Source organism: Lissotriton vulgaris, chromosome 5 (assembly GCF_964263255.1).
Source record: "Lissotriton vulgaris chromosome 5, aLisVul1.2, whole genome shotgun sequence".
Classification (NCBI taxonomy): Eukaryota; Metazoa; Chordata; class Amphibia; order Caudata; family Salamandridae; genus Lissotriton; species Lissotriton vulgaris.
The window spans coordinates 1,760,824,853-1,760,847,381 of NC_141693.1; the positions used below are offsets into that span (position 1 = coordinate 1,760,824,853).

At 45.6% G+C, this 22,529-nt stretch overlaps 1 protein-coding gene across 6 annotated transcripts in view; it reads right to left on the reverse strand.

Annotated features, from left to right (window-relative positions):
- Positions 1-1,582, reverse strand: part of TMEM106A (transmembrane protein 106A) — a 358,070-nt gene extending 356,488 nt beyond the window's left edge. The window contains exon 1 of one of the 6 annotated variants that reach the window (XM_086924021.1): positions 1,417-1,582. The gene's annotated coding sequence lies outside the window, so the exon portion shown is untranslated. The remainder of the gene's footprint in view (positions 1-1,416) is intronic. The other 5 variants (XM_086924024.1, XM_086924022.1, XM_086924025.1 and 2 more) reach the window with 5 other exon arrangements.
- Between the last annotated feature and the right edge of the window lie 20,947 nt (positions 1,583-22,529).

Below are 22,529 nucleotides of genomic sequence, written 5' to 3' on the forward strand. Positions count from 1 at the left end.
CAGTTAATCTCCACAGAATGTTTGGGTAATGACCAGCAGTTCAGTAGGGCCATACGAAGTTGAATCATAGTTGGTACCCCCTGCTTTTTCATTTGTTGGGACAGGCTACAAAGATTGTAAGGAGTGTATAGGTCATCTGGACTGTGCAGGGCGTGGCATTTAGGATTTTTTTATGGGTCTTAGCTGTAAAAGGGCCTTACGCGCATAGCTGATGGAGAGGGCCGTTAAATCGGGCAGGGTTTCTGGCCCTGGGTCCGTACGGGCGCAGACAGGCTTGCCTCGGGCGCGCCTTCGACACGCCCGCTGCGCGGACGAGAAGTGTTGTTCATTTAATGGTGCCTGGCCCTAATCGGCCAAAGCACTAGTCCGCTCACCTCACCCTCCCCTAAGATGGCGCCCGTGAGTCTGCGCCGGGGAGATGAGGTCCACCACAACAAGGAGCCCTAAATCGGGGGAGCAGCGCGAGTCCCGAGGGGGACAGAGAATGCAAGAGGAAATGCAGCGCAAATGTATTTTAAAATAACACAAAAGACACAATAACACAAAAGACACTAGGTCGGTGAATTAAAAGCAGAAAATAGCGCTTAGAGCAATAAATCACAATTTGTTAACAGAGATGCCCTACTCCCGGCTTTTCGCCTCAGGAGTCTAAAGTTCTAATTACTGCATATATATTGTAAGGTTTTAATTAATCAAACAATAAAGTCTTTCTTTCTTTCAGTTTCAGTATATATTAGGTTTGTGTTTGCAATGTGGAAAACAATAAAGTTATTAAAAAAGAAACTGTCGGAGCCCTGGATGCTTCTGAACACACTCTGTATCCATCGCCTACTGATGCCCAAAATATGACAGTAGCAAGACGAAAGACTCTTTGTTCTGACGCACCAGGCTTAGAGCTTATTGTGACTGATTTGGAGGCAGTGGACAATGCAACTACAGTGGGTTGTTTTTTCTTTTTAAAGATCTAGGTAAGGTAAGGGTTGATATATTTTTTTATGACCGCGAAATCTGATCATTTGTGTAAGAGTCTTGTTAAAGTAAAAAGCATATCTGGGCATAGAAAAAAGTTCAACAAAATTGCAGACAAGTACCTCAAAAAATGTCAATACGATAAGATTACAGTAACGTCCTGGAGTCACAAGTTCGGGAACCTATAAATGTGGAGCATGTTTGCTACCTCAGGCCATTATATGCTAAATAGCCTAACCTCAACACTGCTGAACATTAATATCTGGTTTGAATGGTAATCTGAAATTACTCTCTCGGGGACCATACACTGCTGTCTTGAACGAGCGTTGACACTGCCATCTGTCAGATTTAGTGTGTACACTTATTTCGGGAAGTGAGATTAATGCGTCACATGTGACTTCGAAATTTTACCGAGGCCAGCTGCGTGTGACAGCGAGTAACACCTACCGTCACTTTTGGGCTCGGAACTCTGGGCTGCGGCTCGGCCTTTCAGGTTCACCTTCACGGAGTCCTCGCAAGACAAGACCTTAGGAAACGAAAGTTCCTCTTAGGGTGCGCGCAAGCAATGGCCCCCGCCTGGACTGCGCAACCGAAAAGTAGGCGTGGCTCTGACGCGTCCCAGCCCTCACCACCGCCTGTCAGCAGGTAAGAGGCCCGCCTCCCCTTCTCTGGCCCCTCCTTTTCTGGTTAAGCCTCTCCCACGGCCGGCCTCCTATTTCAGCGACTTCAAAATGTATTTAGCGCCTCAGAGCAGGCGAGGAGGTGTGGTGCTTAGAGAGACTCACAAAGATTTTCCTGGGGCCAAAAATCGTAGCCAGTGATGTGACCAAGGGCCGCATTAATGCCAGCCAGGAAAGCGCGGATGAAGTTGGTAGAGGGGATTGGCGGTAAAGTGGGCTTAGATCAGGGCTTTAAATGGGGAAAAATAAGTGTAGGTACTCCTCAATGTAAGCAGTGAATGGAGGCGGGGCAATTGTGGGCGGGGCTAGAGGCGGAGCCTGGAGGCAGACATTTAAAGGGAGCCACATTTTCTTGGTGCCAATTGTGCTTGATAATACAGAAAGATTTTGGATATCTATAGAGTATTTGGTTTTTCCTCCCATGTACAAAAGGTTACGTTTAATATTGTGGGGATGTCATACAATTGCAGATTGTCTCTGAGCATATGCATGCACATATGAAACATAAAAGTCATGAATTTTCTTATTGTGCACAACAACAGCTATTGTAGGCAATTTGACTAAGAAACTTGGCTAACAATAGGCCTATTCCTTTTGGCCTCCATTCTTTAGGGTACACCTTGCATCTATACATCCTTTTCCTCTCTGTTGCCTCCTCCACTTTTCACACAGTAAACATCAAAAGTGAAGTCATAGGACCAACCCAAATGAAAGGGAACATTTTCAATTTGGTCTTGAACACAAATCAGACTACAATACTGCCTCAACCATCATCTATTATACAGCAGGCACCCACTATGGTCAATCAAAACCATCCAGAGCTCCTTCAATGGGAGCACGATGTACCTAATATAAATGGTTGAGATGAACGAAATGGGATGAGTTGAACTCAATCAATCAATCAATCAAAGCATTTATATAGCGCCCTACTCACCCGGAGGGTCTCAAGGCGCTAGGGGAGGGGGGTCCGCTACTGCTCGAACAGCCAGGTCTTGAGCTGCTTCCTGAAGGCAAGGTGGTCCTGGGTCAGGCGGAGGTGGGTCGGGAGGGAGTTCCAAGTCTTGGCGGCCAGGTAGGAGAAGGACCTTCCTCCTGTGGTGGCTCTTCGGATGCGGGGGACAGCGGCGAGGGCGTGGCCGGTCGATGGAAGCTGGCATGTGGGAGCGTAGAAGTTGAGGCGGCTGTTGAGGTATCCTGGGCCTTGGTTGTGTAGGGCTTTGTGTGCGTGGGTGAGGAGACGGAAGGTCATTCTCTTGTTGACCGGGAGCCAGTGCAGATCTCAGGTGTCCAGAGATGTGGCTGCGATGGGGGATGTCCAGGATGAGTCGTGCTGAGGCGTTCTGAATCTGCTGGAGCCTCTTCTGGAGTTTGGCGGTGGTTCCGGCGCAGAGGGAGTTGCCGTAGTCCAGACGGCTGGTAACGAGGGCCTGGGTGACCGTCTTCCTGGTCTCGATGGGGATCCACCGGAAGATCTTACGTAGCATGCGCAGGATGTTGAAGCACGACGAGGAGACGGCGTTGACTTGTCTGGTCATGGAGAGGGAGGAGTCCAGGTTGCGTGCGTGGTCTGTTGGTTTGGGTGCGCTGCCCAGGGCGGGGGGCCACCAGGAGTCGTCCCAGGCGGAGGGTGAAGATCCCAGGATGAGGACTTCCGTCTTGTCCGAGTTCAGTTTCAGGCGGCTGTTCATCATCCACTCGGCTACGTCTGTCATCTCTTCATGTAGGTTGGCTCTGGCGGTGGCGGGTCGTTGATGAGGGAGAGGATCAGCTGGGTGTCGTCGGCGTAGGAGATGATGTTGAGGTTGTGTTGGCGTGCGATGGCTGCGAGGGTGCTCATGTAGACGTTGAAGAGGGTTGGGCTGAGCGAGGAGCCTTGAGGAACGCCGCAGATGACTTCGGTGGCTTCTGATCTGAACGGGGAGGCAGACTCTCTGTGTCCTTCCGGCGAGGAACGAGATGATCCATTCCAGTGCCTTCTCCTGGATTCCGACGTTGCTGAGGCGCCGCACTAGGGTACGGTGGCAGACAGTGTCGAAGGCCGCGGAGAGGTCTAGGAGGATGAGGGCCGCTGTTTCTCCGTTGTCGAGCAGGGCTCGGATGTCATCGGTGGCTACGATCAGGGCGGTCTCGGTGCTGTAGTTGGCCCGGAAGCCAGACTGCGAGAGGTCGAGGGATCCGTTGGTCTCGAGGAAGGCGGCCAGCTGCTTGTTGACGGCCTTCTCGATGACTTTTGCAGGAAACGGGAGCAGCGAGATGGGGCGGTAGTTCTTGAGGTCGGTGGGGTAGGCTGATGGCTTCTTAAGTAGAGCGCTGAGTTCGGCGTGCTTCCAGCTCTCCGGGAAGGTAGCGGTGTCGAAGGAGGTGTTGATGATGTCCCGCAGGTGGGGTGCGATGACAGCGTCGGCCTTGTTGAAGACGTGGTGAGGGCAGGGGTCGGTCGGAGATCCGGAGTGGATGGAGTTCATTGTGCGGATGGTGTCTTCGGTGCGGTCCAGGCGCGGAGGGTGGTGGTGGGGGGCGGTGGTTCAGTCGTGGCGTGCGTCGGTTGAGTGCTGAAGCTGTTGTGTATGTCCGCGATCTTGTTGTGGAAGTAGGAGGCGAGGGATTTGCAGAGGTCTTGCGAAGGGGTGATGTCGTTGTTTCCGGCGTTGGGGTTGGAGAGCTCTTTAACGATGTTGAAGAGTTCCTTGCTGTTGTGTGCGTTGTTGTCCACTCGTTCCTTGAATGCAGTTTTCTTGGTGGCGTGGATCAGTTGGTGGTGTTTTCGGGTGGCGAGCTTGAGGGCAGTCATGTTGTTCGGTGTTGGGTCTCTGCGCCAGGCTTTCTCGAGTGCTCGGCAGTTCTTCTTGGAGCTCTTGAGTTCGTCGGTGAACCATGGGGCTTTCTTGCTGCCGGGTCTGCTAGGCGGGGTCTTCAGAGGGGCGAGGTCGTCTGCGCAGTTGCTGATCCACTTTGCGAGGTTGGTGGCCGCCTGGCTTGGGTTCGTTGCGCTGGTGGGAGGGTTCATGCTCAGGGAAGTCGCGAGCTGGTCGGCTGTGATCTTGTTCCAGCTTCTACGTGCAACCTGTTGCTGGTGGTGGTGGATCGTGGTCCTTCTGAAGCTGAAGTGGACGCAGCTGTGGTCCGTCCGGTGGCGTGGCTGAAGGTGATGTCCTTGCTGGATGAGAACACGGGGTCGAGTGTGTGTCCGGCGTAGTGGGTGGGGGTGGTCACCAGCTGCTTGAGACCGAGGTTGTCCAGCAGGGTGGTGGTGTTGCGGTCGTTGTTGTTCTCCAGGTGGAAGTTGAGGTCCCCGAGGAGGATGTAGTCAGCAGAGAGGAGGGCGTGCGGGCTGATGAAGTCGGCGATGTCTTCGCTGAATTGTGTGCGTGGTCCCGGGGGCCTGTAGATGAGGGTGCCTCTGAGGGTGGTCTTGGGGTTGATGTGGATCTGGAAGTGCAGGTGTTCGGCGGGTGCGAGGGTGTCGTCGGTGTTGGTCGTGATGCGGATGGTGTTCCTGTGGATGATGGCGATGCCTCCTCCTGTCTGGTTGACGCGGTCCCTCCGGATGATCTTGTAGCCGTCCGGGATGGCGATGGCGATGTCGGGCGCTGAGGAGGCGTTCATCCAGGTTTCCGTGAGGAAGGCGGCGTCTGGGGCTGTGGTGTCGAGCAGGTTCCAGAGCTCGACGGCGTGTCTGTGGATGGAGCAGGTGTTGAGCAGGATGCACTTGAGGTGGTTGCTGCTGGTGCTCGGCTTGGTCGGTGCTGGTGTAGTGGAGGTCCGGATGCAGGTGAACTTGCTGGAGTGGCAGCAGAAGGGTCCGTGAGTGCGTCTCGGGGTGGCTCGATAGCAGCCCGGAATCGACCGGCGTTGAGTGCGTAGAGTTTGGTGGCGTCGTAGGTCCGGCGGGTGGGCTGGTGTCTGCGGGAGCCAGGGGTCCTGGCGCGGACGGGCGCAGACGGGCTTACCTTTGGCGCACCTTTGGCACTCAGTCGGCGCTCCCGCTGCGCGCGTCCGCTGCACGGTCGCTCTGGGGGCGTCATAAGTAGGAGGGCGGGTCAGCTGAGTTGGCGGGAGCGGGCGGCCAATGGGCTGGTGGTGGGCGGGGCCGCAGGGGGTCAGCAGCGGGAAAAAACTGGCGGCTGGGCGGCTCAGCTGTGGCTGGGTCGCTCGGGTGCAGGGAGGGCAGCGGCGGCAGGAGCAGGCGGGTGGGAGTCCCAGCCGGATCGGCAGGAGCAGGTAGCGGCAGGAACAAGGGGGGTGACCCGGCCTACTGAAAGGCGCAGTGGTCACTCCCGAGCACACCTGGCGATCCCCTTAAGTAGGGGGACGGGAGGGCGGGTCAGCTGGGTTGGCGGGAGCGGGGTGGCCAATGGGCTGGTGGTGGCCGCAGGGGGTCAGCGGCGGGAAAAAACTGGCGGCCGGGCGGCTCAGCTGTTGCTGGGTCGCTCGGGTGCAGGGAGGGCAGCGGCGGCAGGAGCAGGCGGGCGGGAGTCCCAGCCGGATCGGCAGGAACAAGGGGGGTGACCCGGCCTTCTGAAAGGCGCAGTGGTCACTGAACTAGCATATGTCAATGTAAAATGAATTAAAGGAACAACGAGAGACACCAGGGTAAGCAAGGCAAGCACAGGCAGGGCAAATGTGCCTTGAGCTGGCTAGGTTAGGTGAGAATTTTGAGGAGAGAAAGGTTGGATCAGGTAAGGCAGGTTGAAATCAAACACGGTTTGTCAATATAGAGTGGAACAGCCAAGCACATCTTGCATGATGTAAGCAAGGGTTGGCAAGGAAACTACAGGATAGGTGAGTCAAGCACAGGTGAGCACATGGTGGTCTAGATGATGACCGGTTGAGTAAAGCAAGTAATCTGGGTCTGTGGGAGAGGCAAGTGCAGCTTGCATCAAGCAAACAGAAGATGTGCAAGGCATGTAAAGGCTGGATAAATCCAGCACATTTTAGGTATAGTTGGCACCTGAAGGTCAGGATACCACAGGATTTTAAAGAAGATTTTGTAGCATAGAACAGGCCTCCTGGGCATTGGAGAGATGCAAAAGTGATGTTAGTACAATTTTCTAGCATTTGGGTGTTCCCTACAACATCCCTCTAGATAGTACAAGCGTACACATTTGGAAAAAACATTTTGGTTTCAGAAAAGAGCTTCATATGGAAGGTGCAAAAAACAAAGAAGGTACCACCCTGCTTCTCTTCTTTCCAAAATAATGGATCTCCATGTAGCGTAGTTCCTATTTTCCCAATAGGCCCTGCGCATTGGAATAACATAAACAGTAGTATTGACGTAGAAGTGCGGATCTTCCAGGCCTCTACTGACTATGCTAAACTTAATTGGGTTTGTTACCAACTAGCTCAGAGGTCACTGGAAACTTTCTTGACTGAAATAGGAAGTGATCAGCTTCCCTGGCACAGACAAGAAGGGATTCAGTTTTCCAACAACCGTGCAACATGACAACTTTGCTCCTCAGATCAAGAGTCAATCTCTAGGGTCGTGTGAAACAATAGACAGTTATTTTACTCAGTCAGGTTGGTGCAGTTTACTTTCACAATATATAGAGAATAGAGAGACGGGCGTTTTCAATAAAAGGTAACATTTATTGAACAGTCTTTCTTCTCGTACAAGAGAAATGAATTGCCACAATTGTAAGACTTGTTATTATAAAAAGTACGTACAGTAAGATAAGTATTGCGAAATAATACTGTAAAAGCATTGATATGGTTTCTTAGCCATACAATGGTTTAAAAGGAATAAAACATATATACATTCATATATACATTAGGCTAAAATACTCAACTGGTGCTTCTAACTACACCTACCCCAGTGTACCTGACCTAAGCCTAATACTTGGGAGGGGAGTAAGTAAGTAGCTTTAAGTTAAGTTGGTTTTGCCAAGGTTTGCTTCAAGAATTCTCTCTCAAGGGTTTAGTCAACACCATACCTCTGGAATAGAATGATGGAGGTCTGGTATCTCCCTCAGAACTCGATATCCCAGTCACCCGCAAGGGTAGACCAGAAACGCCGGAGCTGGATTTCTCTGCAGGAGAAAGGCAGCGTCTCTTCTTCAGCGCGTCGAGGAGGAGGAGGGGCAGCGTCCGCAGGCAGCTTGCATCTGCTGGGCTCTTTGCAGGGGACGGCTGTTCAGCTCCTAAGTTCACCACACCATCGTTCGCTAGTTAGCAGCGATAGCAGTAGCAACAGCAGCTATGGTATCATCAGCATGACAGCTTCTTCAGCTTCAGCGAAGATAGCAGCGATGGCATTGAGGCAGCTAGCAGCTTCACCAACAGCAACGAGACAGCGTTTGCTTAAGGCAACGTTGGTAATATTTATACCTGAAAGGTGCCTTGTTTGACGTAAGTTTGCTGGACATAAGACGTCAATAAAGATGTCACTAGGAAGTGATCGTCTATCAGTGCTCATTAGAGTTCTATTACTAATCAAAACACAGCAAGCGGGGATTTCCAGGTTTGCTGAGTTTTTATCTTGTTGAAGAACTCAGAGTGTTAATCTAGGAATCTCAGATAGTGACTTCTGCTCTGTCATTGCACTAATTGGTTGCAAAGGAAGTGGCAGAGAAAGCTATTCTGGAATGTGGCTCTGTTCGTGTGAGGCCAGAGATGAGTTTCTGAATATTGCACTTGAACGGTTATGCCAATATAGGGAATACATGGATTTATAGCCCAATAGGGGCATAAGGTCACAGTATCGATCAGGATCCTAGATTAGAACGCCACACCCACTCCACGAATTCATGTCCATCAAATTACTAAACTAGAGCAATAAGATGCATGTGTAAATTTGCCCACCCCAAAATACATATATGCATTTGAAATAGGCGTATATTGTAATACGTGAAAATTTAGGTACTGTACGTTTTTGAAGCATAGAAATCATTCAAAAATTATAGCATATGAAATCAATGAACGATTATGCAAAAAGAATCACACATGAAATATCTCTGAAACAGAAGAAGGGCGAGATAATTTCATCACATATAAATGCATTGCAATAACATGTGCTAGAGGCTGGTGTAAAGTTATTATGTCTCTAGATGTATGTAGAAATAGAAGTTGAAGCTTCCGTTCTCTATGAATAGTTTTACTTTAAGCAAAGAACTTTTCGTGCCAAAAAAGGGTGAATATTAAAAAGTGTTCAATTCAAAAGAATAATTGCTTGAACGGGGAAAATAGAGTTCCAACGCTTTTAGCAGTTTTTGTTGTTCAAAATTGAAGGCCGAATTCAGAGTTCATGGGAACGCTGTGTGTCGGAATGCTTCTCCAAAGTTATTATTTCTGTTCGGGTGAGAACATCATATCAGACAGGCTCTCAAAGAATTGGTCTACAAAATCAGGTGACAGCTCGACCAAATTCGATAGTGCTGTAACTTGGCAGGTGTGAGAATGATTGCTGTCATCAAAGTCGGGATCAGCAATGCTCACAGAAGGTCGTACCTGGGTGATGTTGCTTTTGTCACTCGCTCCACTGTTACCACCTAGTCGTAGCACAGGAGTCTCAACGAATGCCGTCATCAGGATTGGTAGCCGCTGGGGACAACACAATGCGTGAGCCGTTATCGGACTTAGCAAAGTATCGATATCCAATGGTACTGCTGATGGAAGTGAAAGACAGATGTCCAACACGCACTCATCTCCGCATAGCATACATCGAAGTACCGGTAAGATACTGTTCTGCCATATAGGTCTGAATGAAAGGAACCAGGTCATGTTTAGATCTCTCAGCCTGGCCCATCCAAGGACTCTAGTTATTCTGTCCCGGTAGCGGATTGCTAGGATTGTCTCTTCCATTCCCATAGGAGTCATGTCTGAGCTGTGGCTTGCCATAACGAAGCAGGAGGGTCAAAAATAAAATCCCTGCTACAAGTCCCAAAAATAGAGGTATGCCGCCAAAAACAGAGTGGACAAAATTTGGAACGATTCCCAGAATTGCTTGAAATGGTGTTAGCAGTCCCGCAAAAATCGTCATAAATATGCCTGGGATGCCTGTGGCACTAGACATGTTAAGGAGTTGGCTAAACATTTCTACGAAATGCACGGGGCAATTTGTTGATAATAGGTCATGAACCTCCGTAGCTGTCCTTGCAACTAGAAGATCATACGTCTCTTTTGATGACGTTATGGGCACTGTTGTCTGTAAAAGCACAGATTTCATTTTGCTTAAAGTATCAATTTGTATAGAAGAGAAATGCAGACGAGGCCAGATGGGAGTCTCTGTGTCTCCAGGCCCGCTAGCGAACAATGAATGCTTGCATACAGCATTTGACCGTGGATGTTACGCTTACGAGATAACTTCTCCCTGGAACAAGGCCACAACATCTGTGATCCGTTCTTAGAATGTAACTCCCATTCGCGAGTTGCATAAAGAAGGGTTCTATCTGAGTTGCAGGTGTGACAAGCTGGTGGCATGAAAGGTTGTTAGAATTACCTTCACAGGCTCCGTGTAAATTAATACCCTGACACAAAAGTATACCGCTTAGTGAATGTTTACAGTTGTCACCACTAAGAAATACATTTTTGTCGCTGTCACTATAGCATGAATGTGTGTATGGTAATTTCCATTCTGATTTTACATATCCTTTACCCAATCGTTCATACTGGCCAGTAGGTGTGTATTCAAGGCACTTTTTAAATCGGAAAGTTGTTATCGGAATAGTGATAATTCCGTGTATTATCCATTCAATGACAGGACTTTCTGACATTGTCAATGGTAATCTCTCAAGTTTTTCGATGCTCAGGATTGTATAGTCTGCTCCTTTCTGTGCCAAACTGATTTGTTTATCAGTAAGGTTAAAAATTGAAAATAATGACGTTGTGTTGATTAAACGCCAAGGCACATAGCCTGAACGAAGATTTTGAAGCGTCCAGCCCAATTGTACAATAGAACGTAATTGAGATTGGCCATGCTGTAACATTAGCAAGTCTCTGTCTATTATGTCAAAGGCAGAAGATACAATATTGTCCAACGAATATATTCTGGAGGACAGAGTCATTAACCCATTGTCCACTACAGAAAGTGATTTTTCCAAATGAATACGATCAATTTCTCGTATTTTTTCAGCTGTTTCAATTTGTGTGACTTTCCAAGCCTCGTTTGTACGCAGCATAGATGCTGGCCGCTATGAAACGCTTTTGACGCTGTTTGCGTGGTCCAAGAATGAAATCGCGCAAATCAGCACCATCTTTTAGTAAAGACAAGTGTTGCTTCATTTCAGCCAGTGTGGATGTTCCTAGCCATTCGAGGCAGAGTTTCCCTACACTGTATGTTGTTACTATCCCTGGATGTTGTCTCTGGGAGTATCTAGGGTCTTGTCTGGTCATTTTTAACCCCTGTGTTTTGTTCAGGAATCTATCTTGACAGTTGTTTGTGTCAGTAGGCCAGATTAACCACTTTTTCCAATCAGGATGTGTTCTGTTAAAATGTAAAATTTTAGTTACGTCTATCTCAATGTCTGTTGTTGTATTATCAGGTATTGGCTTCGGAATAGACGGTTTGTTAAGGTCTTTGATCTTCGCTAGGCCAAGACAGGATGTTTGGTGAATTGTGTCATTTAAAAACATCATTTGTTCTGGTATCATGCAGGTTCTGAATAGTGCTTCAAGGCCTTGTACCTGCCAATCTTTCGTACTCCAAATGGTTTTTGTTTCAATGTTATTTTTCCAATAATCAAAACCAAATGTCATCATTTTGTCATAAAATGCTTCTGAATATATTAATTTAGTATTTGTCAGCATTGTTTTCATTCCTGTTTTATCTAACAGTTTGTAATAAAACGTTTCTGCATCACTGGTGTTAAACCCTGAGAAGTACTTGAATTTCTCAAAAAATGTTTTGAACTGCTTTTAGGTGGTGTAGCACAATGCTCCCATTGATTATACTTAAAAACATTTCTAGGCTGTGCAGATTTATGCAAATAATGATCGCCATAATGTGTGTAGCAGAATAACTGCTCATAACTAGATGAACCTTGTAAATAATCATGTTCTGTGAATCTAGCTGACATTACTAAATCAGACATCATGTCATTAATAATGTTAAAGTCCCAATCATCAGAGAATGTACTAGGTTTTACAAAGTCACTTAAGGAAACCTTCAGTTGATGAGGATACTTCAGGATTTCGACCGGACCATAGATCTCATAGTCAGTTTTCTCCCATACTACCCCACCAGGTATTGGAATTGCTGTGACATTTACTGTTGACAGTTCTCTTTTCTTCACGTGGGATGATCTGTGTGGTTTGAGGACTAGGTTGATGTTCTGACTTGCTGTGTCCATTCAATTGTAATAAACTTTCCTAAAATTAAAACTAAAATTAGGCATAGTAGGAGTATGAGTACCCCTGAAATAATCCAATGCTCAATCAACGGTGTATCCAGATATAATTCTTTGATTTGTTGAAGGAGTCCTGTTGTATTTTCTTTAAAAGTTATTTTTGTTTCTGGCATCACTTCGGGGTCGTTTTGATCTTCAGAGAAGTTGTCGAAGTTGATGAAATAACCAGAGGCAGTTCTGTCAATTGATGGGATTGTTCTTTAATCTGTCTCTCGGTAGCATTTTCTGATGCCACATTATTGTAGACTGGTGTTTCTTGACGAACTGTTTCAATCTGTGTCTCAAGAGGCACGAGTTCCATGGCATTATTGCATAGTCCTTCTCTGTGCACTGCAGGCTGATCGAATGTGATTAGTCTTTCAGTTTGAACCTCTTGGATTGTTGCAAGTTTGGGTATTCTGTTGTTTCTTGGGAGTCCACTGGGCCTACTGTTGATTATAGGCCACATGGTTGTGGTTTTACCAGGTCGATAGACACAACTCTGTTCTCCTTTTTACCAGCAAGGGGCGGTAGTACTACTGATCTTGTTCCGGTGACTGCCAAGACAGGTACTGCTTTTCTGTAAGAAGGCCCAAATTCCTTCTTCACCGCGATTTTTTCTCTGACTAGATCCCCAATCTTTGGAATCCAGACAGGCCTTGCTAGGGCTGTTGCTTGTGGTGCCTCATCAGTGGTATCTGGCTGTTGCTTTAACTTTATGTTGCTTAAGGATTTTCTTGTTTCATTCAGTTCCTGTAAAACAGCCAAACGATCTTTGATGTCAAAGTCTGTTGTTTTATCTTCTACCACTGATACTTGACTATCTAAGTCCTGAATTGTCATTCTAATTCCAAACAATAGTTCGTATGGGCTGAAACCTTTTAGAGATTTTCTTGGCAAATTGTTAAGACTGGTCTTGGACACTTATTAAATGTTTGACCCACCCAGCGCCTGAACCTAATACCTTCGCTGTTATAGATCGCTTTATGTCTCGGTTTTTTCTTTCTACCACACTATTCCCTTCGGGGTGCGACGGACAAGAATACCGCAACCCAATTCCCATGCTGGCCATGGCCTCCTTATAAGCTCAAGAGCTGAAACGAGGACCCTGGTCTGAGTGGAACGTGGTAATTGCGTATGTGCCGATAAAGACTCGCAGATCTTTTATAACCGTTCTAGCGTCAGCCGAGCGCTGGGGCCACATTTTTTAAGTGTGTTTAGCCTTAACTATTAATAGGACGCAGGATGGGCTGTAGACAGCGTTACGCTGTTCCTGATCGGTAGCCGGTAGCATGGATCACTACTGCGATCCATGTTGCAGTTTTCACAGTTGTTTGCATATATTTGGTGTTGTACACTCATTCCCGGCCACCAGTATACTGATTGTAATTCAGTCAGGGATTCCTTGATCTTTCTGTGCCTAGGACCCAAACCCATGTGTGCGTCTGCTATTAAAAATATTCTCCTGTTCGTGTTTGGAATTACCCTATCCCCCACTCCAGGGATTCGAGCAAAAGGAACGGAGTTTGCATCGATTACGTATGCATAATTGAGTGGATAGTTCACGGGTAGTGCTGCACAGTCGCCTTTTACAGTCGTTTTTACTGCCCGCATGGTTTCCCCGTCTATGTATTTTTCTGCACGCTTTTTTGTGGCTACGGAAGCCGGTTTAGTTGCTTCCGCTGTGGCTGTATTAGCCAATGAATTCCCTGCAACGTGAACGCCATCACGTTGAAGACTCTGTGCGTGTATCACGTGAGTCTTTTGTAGTTCTTTCTGTAAAAGAGCTACCTGTTTCCAGAGCAATTTATGCTTTATTGTGGCACCTGTGTCATCTTTGTAATCGTTTTCAATCCAGCTCGGCAGTTTATTATTGTAAGAGTTGACGCATAAATGAGAATCGCACACGATAAGTGTGGGGAATTCACGTTCTGCATTTTCAAGCTCCATCTTTAAAGATCTGATTTCAGCTCTCTGAGCCGAACAGTTTCTTACTGATTCAGTTTTTGTTACTGATTCAGTTTTTGTTACTTTCGGTCTGAATTTACCGCACAGCCAACGACCTTTAACAATCGCACAGGCTGTATCGTAGGATTTGCTCTCTACGTTGTAATGCTGTACAAATCTATCTGTATAGATTATACAGGCGTATTGTGGGAGAGGCAGAAGTTCGATTGGCAGAGGATATTCTTCTTCATATTCTAAATCATTCAGTTCATCGAACTGTGGGGCAAAATAGTATTTCACATCTTCCGCTCCTAGAGAATCTATACACTGTATCCATTTCGGATCCAGTGACACTGTAGGCAGGTTTACTGGGCTGAATAGCGCCTCGAAGGCGGATTCTGCTGTGAGGATATTAATCCGTTTGCCGTGTGCTAGTTCTCGTTCATTTGCTAATGCAATCTGCACTGCTTTCACAGTTCTTTCTGTGTGACTGAATGTTTTTTCTACTTGTGTGTACAAGTGAGATTTAATTAAAATTGGTACCTTTTCTCCCTCATTAGGTACGTGAATCCGCATCCTCCAGGGATGACTCGGATTACAAGATCGCGTGTGTTGTCACGTGTATCTAATTTTGTTTTTGCTAACATGTCCATTTGCAGTGATCTCAAAATTTCTGTGTGTTTTTGAGTCCAATTGATTTGTTTAAAATCAGGTTTAATTAGTTCGTAGAGAGGTTTAACCCTCTCTGCGTAATTTAGAATGTATGTTCTTCCGAAATTCAGAAAACCTAGAATTGATTGTAAATTCTTCAGCGTTTTTGGAGCTTGGAGTACAGCGCACTTCTCTAAGAAGTTGTCCGCTAGGCTTTTTCCTTCACTTGATCATTCGTACCCTAAGAATAGTACTGTCAGATGGGCAATTCAAGACTTTTTAAAGTTGAATTTGTAACCCTCTGCTGCGAACCCAAGTATTATGGTGTTCACTCTTTTCAAGTGAGTATCCAAGTCGTCGTCTGTGAGATCGATATCATCTACGTAGGATAATGCCTCATCATCATATATTTGTAGTAACCCTGTTACTCTAGCTGAGAATAGTCCTGGGCTGTTCTTGAACCCCTGTGGGAGTCGACAGAATTTTTTCTGCGACCCAAATGCTGAGAAAGCGGTCAAGTATCTGCTTTCTGGTGCAATGTTTTGACAAAAGAAACCATTAGATATGTCTAATGTCGTTTTATATTTTTTCCTAACTATGTTATTCATTAGGGCTGCACTATGCGAGTTTTGTACTGCAAATGTTTTACAACATGCATTAAGGTGTCTGTAGTCCAAAACTAGACGATATGAATTGTCTGGTTTGGAGACAGGAAACAAAGGATTGTTCATTTGAGAGGTGCATGTTTTAATCCCCCCCTGGTATTCAAGTTGATCTAAGATCTCCCTGACTTGTTTTTTAGCTTCTTGCTTAATGGGATACTGCTGTTGGGCAGTTGGTTCACTTTTTAACTGGATTTTGTGGGGAGGAGAGTCCTCATCCCATCCTACATGATTTTTATATAATGCCGGTGCCTGGGCTACTGCCCATTTCCTTTCATAAGTATATTTTTTATGAATCGGAATGTGATTCGAGAAGGCAGGCATAATCACTTCTTCGCCACAAGGGCACTCCCTGACAAACTCTGGGGGCCAATCTTTTTCAGCTAACAGAATATCATAGTCTTTTGAGAGTTTATCCCAAAATAGACCCTTTATTTTCCTAGTCTTATCACCCTCTATACGCAATGTTATTTCGTATATTTTATGGGGCTCGCTAAGTCTGGTGTCGGCAGTTTCAACCTGAATGTATTCATTCGTGTCCACTGTCTCCAGATGACTCATCAAGATCTCGCGTGCTATACTGATTTCTGCTGCACTGTCCAACATTGTCAATGCCCACTCCCTGTTTTTCAACTGTGTCCTCAGTATTCTCGGCATGGTTGATTACTCTAATACTGGCTACCTTCTTTTTCTGAAATTGAGATTTTTTACTCTGAGCAGGTTCCTTGTCTTTGGACTTGGTGTGCTCTCTTGGGTCTGACCGTCCTCTTCTTTCCGATTTCTGCGAAAAAGATCGAGAGGGACGTGTATCAATACTTTGATATCTATCAGGTTTTTTCAGATTATCCCTATTTCTAAGGTTATATCTTTTCTCAGAGGGTTCCCTCTGGGGAGACTGGCGTTCTCGAGTCGGAGTTCTTTCCCTCCGTCGAGGAGACCTTCCTCTGGACTGGAAAACTTTTTCCTTGGGAGTGGATTGTTTATTTCCATCCCAGCTCTTTTTAGGAGTGCTTGAATTATTTTTAATAGGATTTTCGAGCAGTTGGGGCTTTACTGGTTTTCCACCCAAGCTGTCTCTACCTAATTCTTCTTAGCATTTTTCTATGATTCTGGCAAGCTCAACTGGCTGATCTGTTATATCTGTTTCCTTCAACTTCTGGCGGATCGCCACAGATGCTGCTTCTCCCTTTATGTTGGCTAATAATATAGCCGAGACCTGCTTAAAGTCTTTCAGTAATTTCATACCAAGATTTAAAGCGGGCTCTGGACCGTATTTATTTTGAATCTGTTTTAGCACTTCTGGTATTACCGTAATAGACGGAACACCATGTGTTTTTGTGTAAATGGAAGCAAAGACTGTACCCCAAGTGTCGCAGTCCTCCATGTGTGGTGCGATACCCATAGGAAGGCAGATTGTCAAGATTCTGTGTTTCTCAATAGGGGTAGTATCCGGGAATACTGCCTCTATTTGAGTGATTTTCTGTGCTAACCAGAAAGGAATTTGTTCCCGTTTTACGGGTGTTTTACCAAGACATGACTGTATGTTCTGTGGTGTAATTTTATTAGTGTTCCCCTGATGAGGGGTCAGCTGTGGTACATTAACAGCTGGTTGGACTGTTGCAGTCCGCATTACATATTGGACTAATTGCCTATGTATTTTTATAAGTGTTTTTAGCTGTACTAACAGCTCTTCCTTTGACATTTTTGCAATGTCCAGATGTGGTGTGTAGCTGGCTAGAACCGGCCACGTTGCTCCTGGTCTACCTAGTGGACCGAGCCTGGTAATATGATCATTGTGTTTTAGGGCGCCATTAAACCAGAGCAGGTGCTCTTGGAATTTTAGTGGGATTTCAGTCTCCTCGAAAGGAGCGTACTCTTCCGGAGGTTTCTCTATTTTGTAATAGTGAAACTCTTTTGTTCTAGCGTTTGCCTCTGGAAAGTTTATCCATGAATAGAATACCTCTGTCTGCCGATATTCGTGAGCCTCTATCACGAAAATTACTGTACCAACTTGAGGTGTCTGTCTGTTTTCTATAAGTTTTAACGTTATAGACTTTCTTAAATGTACCGTGATGATAATTGCATCCGGGTCAGTGTCGTCGGGACCCTGCTGAGTCGCATCTGCTGCGGCCCCAGTGGTTCCGTTTTCTCCTGGCATTGTATAAATGCAAGGTTTGCAGAGTAGGTCTCCAAGGAGACAAAGATTAGGTGCACAATATTTTTTAGAACACTGTATCCTTCAACGTTGAATAAACCAGAGCTTTACATAGGAATCTCTTCCTACTGAGTTCGGGCGGATTTTAACCTTTCACCCACTCCAGACGTCTATTGGAGTATTTACGGGAGAAAGGGGTCTGTGTGAAATATGCACGACTGAGTTACTCTAACGTCTTGCGTTAGTTTATCGCCTTACCAAACGTTGGGCGCCATGTAGCATAGTTCCTATTTTCCCAATAGGCCCAGCGCATTGGAATAACATAAACAGTAGTATCGACGTAGAAGTGCGGATCTTCCAGGCCTCTACTGACTATGCTAAACTTAATTGGGTTTGTTACCAACTAGCTCAGAGGTCACTGGAAACTTTCTTGACTGAAATAGGAAGTGATCAGCTTCCCTGGCACAGACAAGAAGGGATTCAGTTTTCCAACAACCGTGCAACATGACAACTTTGCTCCTCAGATCAAGAGTCAATCTCTAGGGTCGTGTGAAATAATAGACAGTTATTTTACTCAGTCAGGTTGGTGCAGTTTACTTTCACAATATGTAGAGAATAGAGAGACGAGCGTTTTCAATAAAAGGTAACATTTATTGAACAGTCTTTCTTCTCGTACAAGAGAAATGAATTGTCACAATTGCAAGACTTGTTATTATAAAAAGTACGTACAGTAAGATAAGTATTGCGAAATAATACTGTAAAAGCATTGATATGGTTTCTTAGCCATACAATGGTTTAAAAGGAATAAAACATATATACATTCATATATACATTAGGCTAAAATACTCAACTGGTGCTTCTAACTACGCCTACCCCAGTGTACCTGACCTAAGCCTAATACTTGGGAGGGGAGTAAGTAAGTAGCTTTAAGTTAAGTTGGTTTTGCCAAGGTTTGCTTCAAGAATTTTCTCTCAAGGGTTTAGTCAACACCATACCTCTGGAATAGAATGATGGAGGTCTGGTATCTCCCTCAGAACTCGATATCCCAGTCACCCGCAAGGGTAGACCAGAAACGACAGAGCTGGATTTCTCTGCAGGAGAAAGGCGGCGTTTCTTCTTCAGCGCGTCGAGGAGGAGAAGGGGCAGCGTCCGCGGGCAGCTTGCATCTGCTGGGCTCTTTGCAGGGGACGGCTGTTCAGCTCCTAAGTTCACCACACCATCGTTCGCTAGTTAGCAGCGATAGCAGTAGTGATAGCAGCTATGGTATCATCAGCATGACAGCTTCTTCAGCTTCAGCGAAGATAGCAGCGATGGCATTGAGGCAGCTAGCAGCTTCACCAACAGCAACGAGACAGCGTTTGCTTAAGGCAACGTTGGTAATATTTATACCTGAAAGGTGCCTTGTTTGACGTAAGTTTGCTGGACATAAGACGTCAATAAAGATGTCACTAGGAAGTGATCGTCTATCAGTGCTCATTAGAGTTCTATTACTAATCAAAACACAGCAAGCGGGGATTTCCAGGTTTGCTGAGTTTTTATCTTGTTGAAGAACTCAGAGTGTTAAGCTAGGAATCTCAGATAGTGACTTCTGCTCTGTCATTGCACTAATTGGTTGCAAAGGAAGTGGCAGAGAAAGCTATTCTGGAATGTGGCTCTGTTCATGTGAGGCCAGAGATGAGTTTCTGAATATTGCACTTGAACGGTTATGCCAATATAGGGAATACATGGATTTATAGCTGAATAGGGGCATAAGGTCACAGTATCGATCAGGATCCTAGATTAGAACGCCACAACCAACAAAGACTTTATGCGCGGTCTGGACTTTATGTGCAGTCTGGACTTTATGCGCAGCCTGACTTCCTCAAACATCAGTGACTCTGGCTATAATACTGGCCCAGAATGCAAAGGTTGGGTTGATTTTCACTAAATGTAATTAAGGCTTTGCTTTACTGCAACACAGGCACACTCACCTCTGTGTCTTGATACCTCTCATTGCAAAACACACAAACAAATTAAAGAGGCCATCTAATGAATACTGTCCCACTAGATCTCAAAACTCGCTCTGACATCAAACATTCTATAGTACCTTTTTTTAGAGAGATGCTGGCCTGGGCCAGTTTTTCAAAAATAGGACAGCACCACGCCTAATGCATAATCACACCTTTTCAAGATCACCTATGGTGTGAGAGGCTCAGTAAACACAAAATATTTTTTTTAAAAAGGGGTTGAGGAAGTGCCTGAACAAGAAAACCGAATGTGAGGAGGTTCTACATGGACTCAATCACACTATAGTCATAAACATTAAAGTCAGTACGTATCATGAGAGTGTGCGTTATTTTGAAGACCATTCTTTTTCAAGCCACTCATTTCCCTTTGTTTATCTTGGGCATATTCTTCTGTGTCTCAAAATACATGAGATTTTATTCAACACCTCTTTTTCAGTGCCAAGGAAACCTGTTTATTATCCACAGTCTGTTAAATCCCTAACATCCGTGCTTGAACCCCCCCAACCTCTTGCTTTCTCACCTGCAGTATTCATTGACTGCCTGCTCTCCCATGCCTGGAGGGTCTTTATCTTGTGTTCTGTGAGTCATCTGCCTCTCACCCTCGGTCTAGCAAACCCTGTAAGATGTACTTATGCTGCCTATGGTTCACATAGACCCAGCTGGACTCCATTAGGTGACTGTGAGTTTGTCTTCCCAGACTAAACTTGTTTATACACACATATTCACCCTTCACAAAAAAAATCACACACATTCACAACCACTCACACACAATTTGATTCAGATAATTAGCTTGAACATTTACCTCATGTTAATAGCCAGAAAACCTGAACCCTGAACTGGCCCTTCTGAACCTATAGTGGACAGCCCTTGGATTTACTGATCACTCTGGTAAGGTTTAGTAGCTTGGAATGGCAAGTTTAAAACCGAGAGAGAGGTGTCAATTATCTGCGGTTCTGTGGTGCGAGCAGGTGTAAAGTTTAGGATGAGAGGAGATTGTGCTAATGTATGAGAGTTTTGAAGGAGAGAGTTGGTGTTTTGAAAGAGTATGTACATGGGAGAAAGCCAAAGAAGGATGTGGTATTGCTTTTGCCACCTGTTGAGGAGGACTGCCCTTCCATTTCTGGTTCTTTGCAGCAGTTTTAAGATAATCTTAGAGTTTCTCGTTGTTCAAATGGGTGTCATTTCTGAAATGTATAGATTTACCTTGTCTCCGTTACTTGATTTCTGCTCGCGAGAAAGTGTCACTCATTGTCGTTGAATGTCATTCATAATTACAATGAAATTCTGAAAATGTCACACATAATTCATCTGAAACCTTGGCAGCTATGGATCATTATCCTGACAGCGGAGTCCGAGCAATATGGCTGATGCCCGGTGGAGCTGCCTAGACAGCTATAGAAAAGATCGGCCTTGGTACACCCTCTCGAATGTCACCTACCCAGCTGGACATTGGGAACAATTTCTCCCCATCTCCCTATTATGTCTCCTTCCTCCCCCCTCCCACCGCCGAATTATCGTAACATTGCTTTTTTTGACCTATGTTTAACTGTGCTCTTGTAACAGATGTGTAACTTGTAATCTCACTGATCGTCATGTAAAGCGATCTGATACCTCCGGTCAAGCCAGCGCTATATAAAACTCTTCAAATAAAATAAATAAATAAAAGGTTTAGAGGAAGACCTGATATAGCGCAACTCCCGTGGCGGATGCTAGCGGAGCACGCTGCATGCATTGAGTTTTAAAACAATTGTACCCATATTTTAAAATTGGCTGTATTTTAATCTGTTATATTTCTGTTTGGCTCCTACAACTATTTTAATTGCACAACTCTTTGCTCCTTTTCTCTCCTGAGGCGGAAAGCCGGGAGATCTCTCTCTGCTCTGACTACTTTCGGATTGGGGGACTGCGTGTCACATCCTTACCTCGGGGGCAGTCGAGCATCTTCCTGTCGCCCTTTGATTCGCGCTGCTCTGCCCTGTCTCCCTTTCGCCGTCCTAAGATCTGGGCGCCCCTACTCAGCTGATTACGAGCTGAGGGCACGGTGGGACGGGGAGGCTGTGCATTGGTCCGGCGGCCATCTTGGGTGAGGCAGGCTTGAAAGTTGGCTGACTAGGCTTGCTGCCTCACGGGCGGGACTATAAATCTAGTTCCTTCACTGGGCTCGGGTCAGACCTGATATACAGACAGGAAATTGTCCCATTAGAACAAACATTGGGGAAATATTTGTATGTCACCCACAGTAGAAATGGAAATGCGCCGGCAAGAAAACTTGGTGAGAGATGTTCCCTGAAAGTTACTGCCTGATGATGACTTGTGATTTTCTGATGATATTTGCAATGTGTTTTTCACCCATGTACTGTATTACTGTGATTTCCTTAAATAACCAATACAATAAAAAAAAAAAAAGAAACATCCATTCTTCCCTTTAATCTGACAACAACACTGCCAATAGTGAACTAAGAGGCACGTCAATTGTTATGTGCACTCTTTGGGTGGACTGAGTTCTAATTACACATGAAAAAAAATATGCTTTATTAAATCAATCACTGGAGAAGGTTTTGTCAAGCGCACTGTTGTATGGCGTTTTAGGATCCGAGTGAATTTTCCCGATTCATGCCTTTATATAGGTACAATTCACACTGCCCTAATATAGGCATAGAAATCATTCCCTTATTTAGACATAGCCCATGCAGACCAAATACAGGCATGGCCACTTCCACCCGTACCAAAAACGTCACAACAATTTCTTGGAAAATCGGCTTAAGCAGTCAGGGACCTTCCCTTGCTTGAATATTGATTTGTCCAAGAACTCATGTACTTTACAAAGAACTACTATTCCCTTGGGGTTCTTTCCTGACAATATTATGCCCGACTTTACGTCAAACTAGACACCTTCAAGGTATAAATATGCCTACACTTGCTCTGGCAAGACACAGTGAATCGGAGCAGTTCGACTATCTGCTTGCCCGACGCAGCTCGCTACAGCAAGTCCTGAGACTGAGATACCAGACCTCCTTCATTCTAAACTAAAGGTATGGAGCTGATTAGAACCTAGAGAAACCTTGGATAGATTCTTGGCAAAGAAAAATGAAACCTATGCTACACCACACTTACTCCTTCCCACGTACTAGACATAGGTT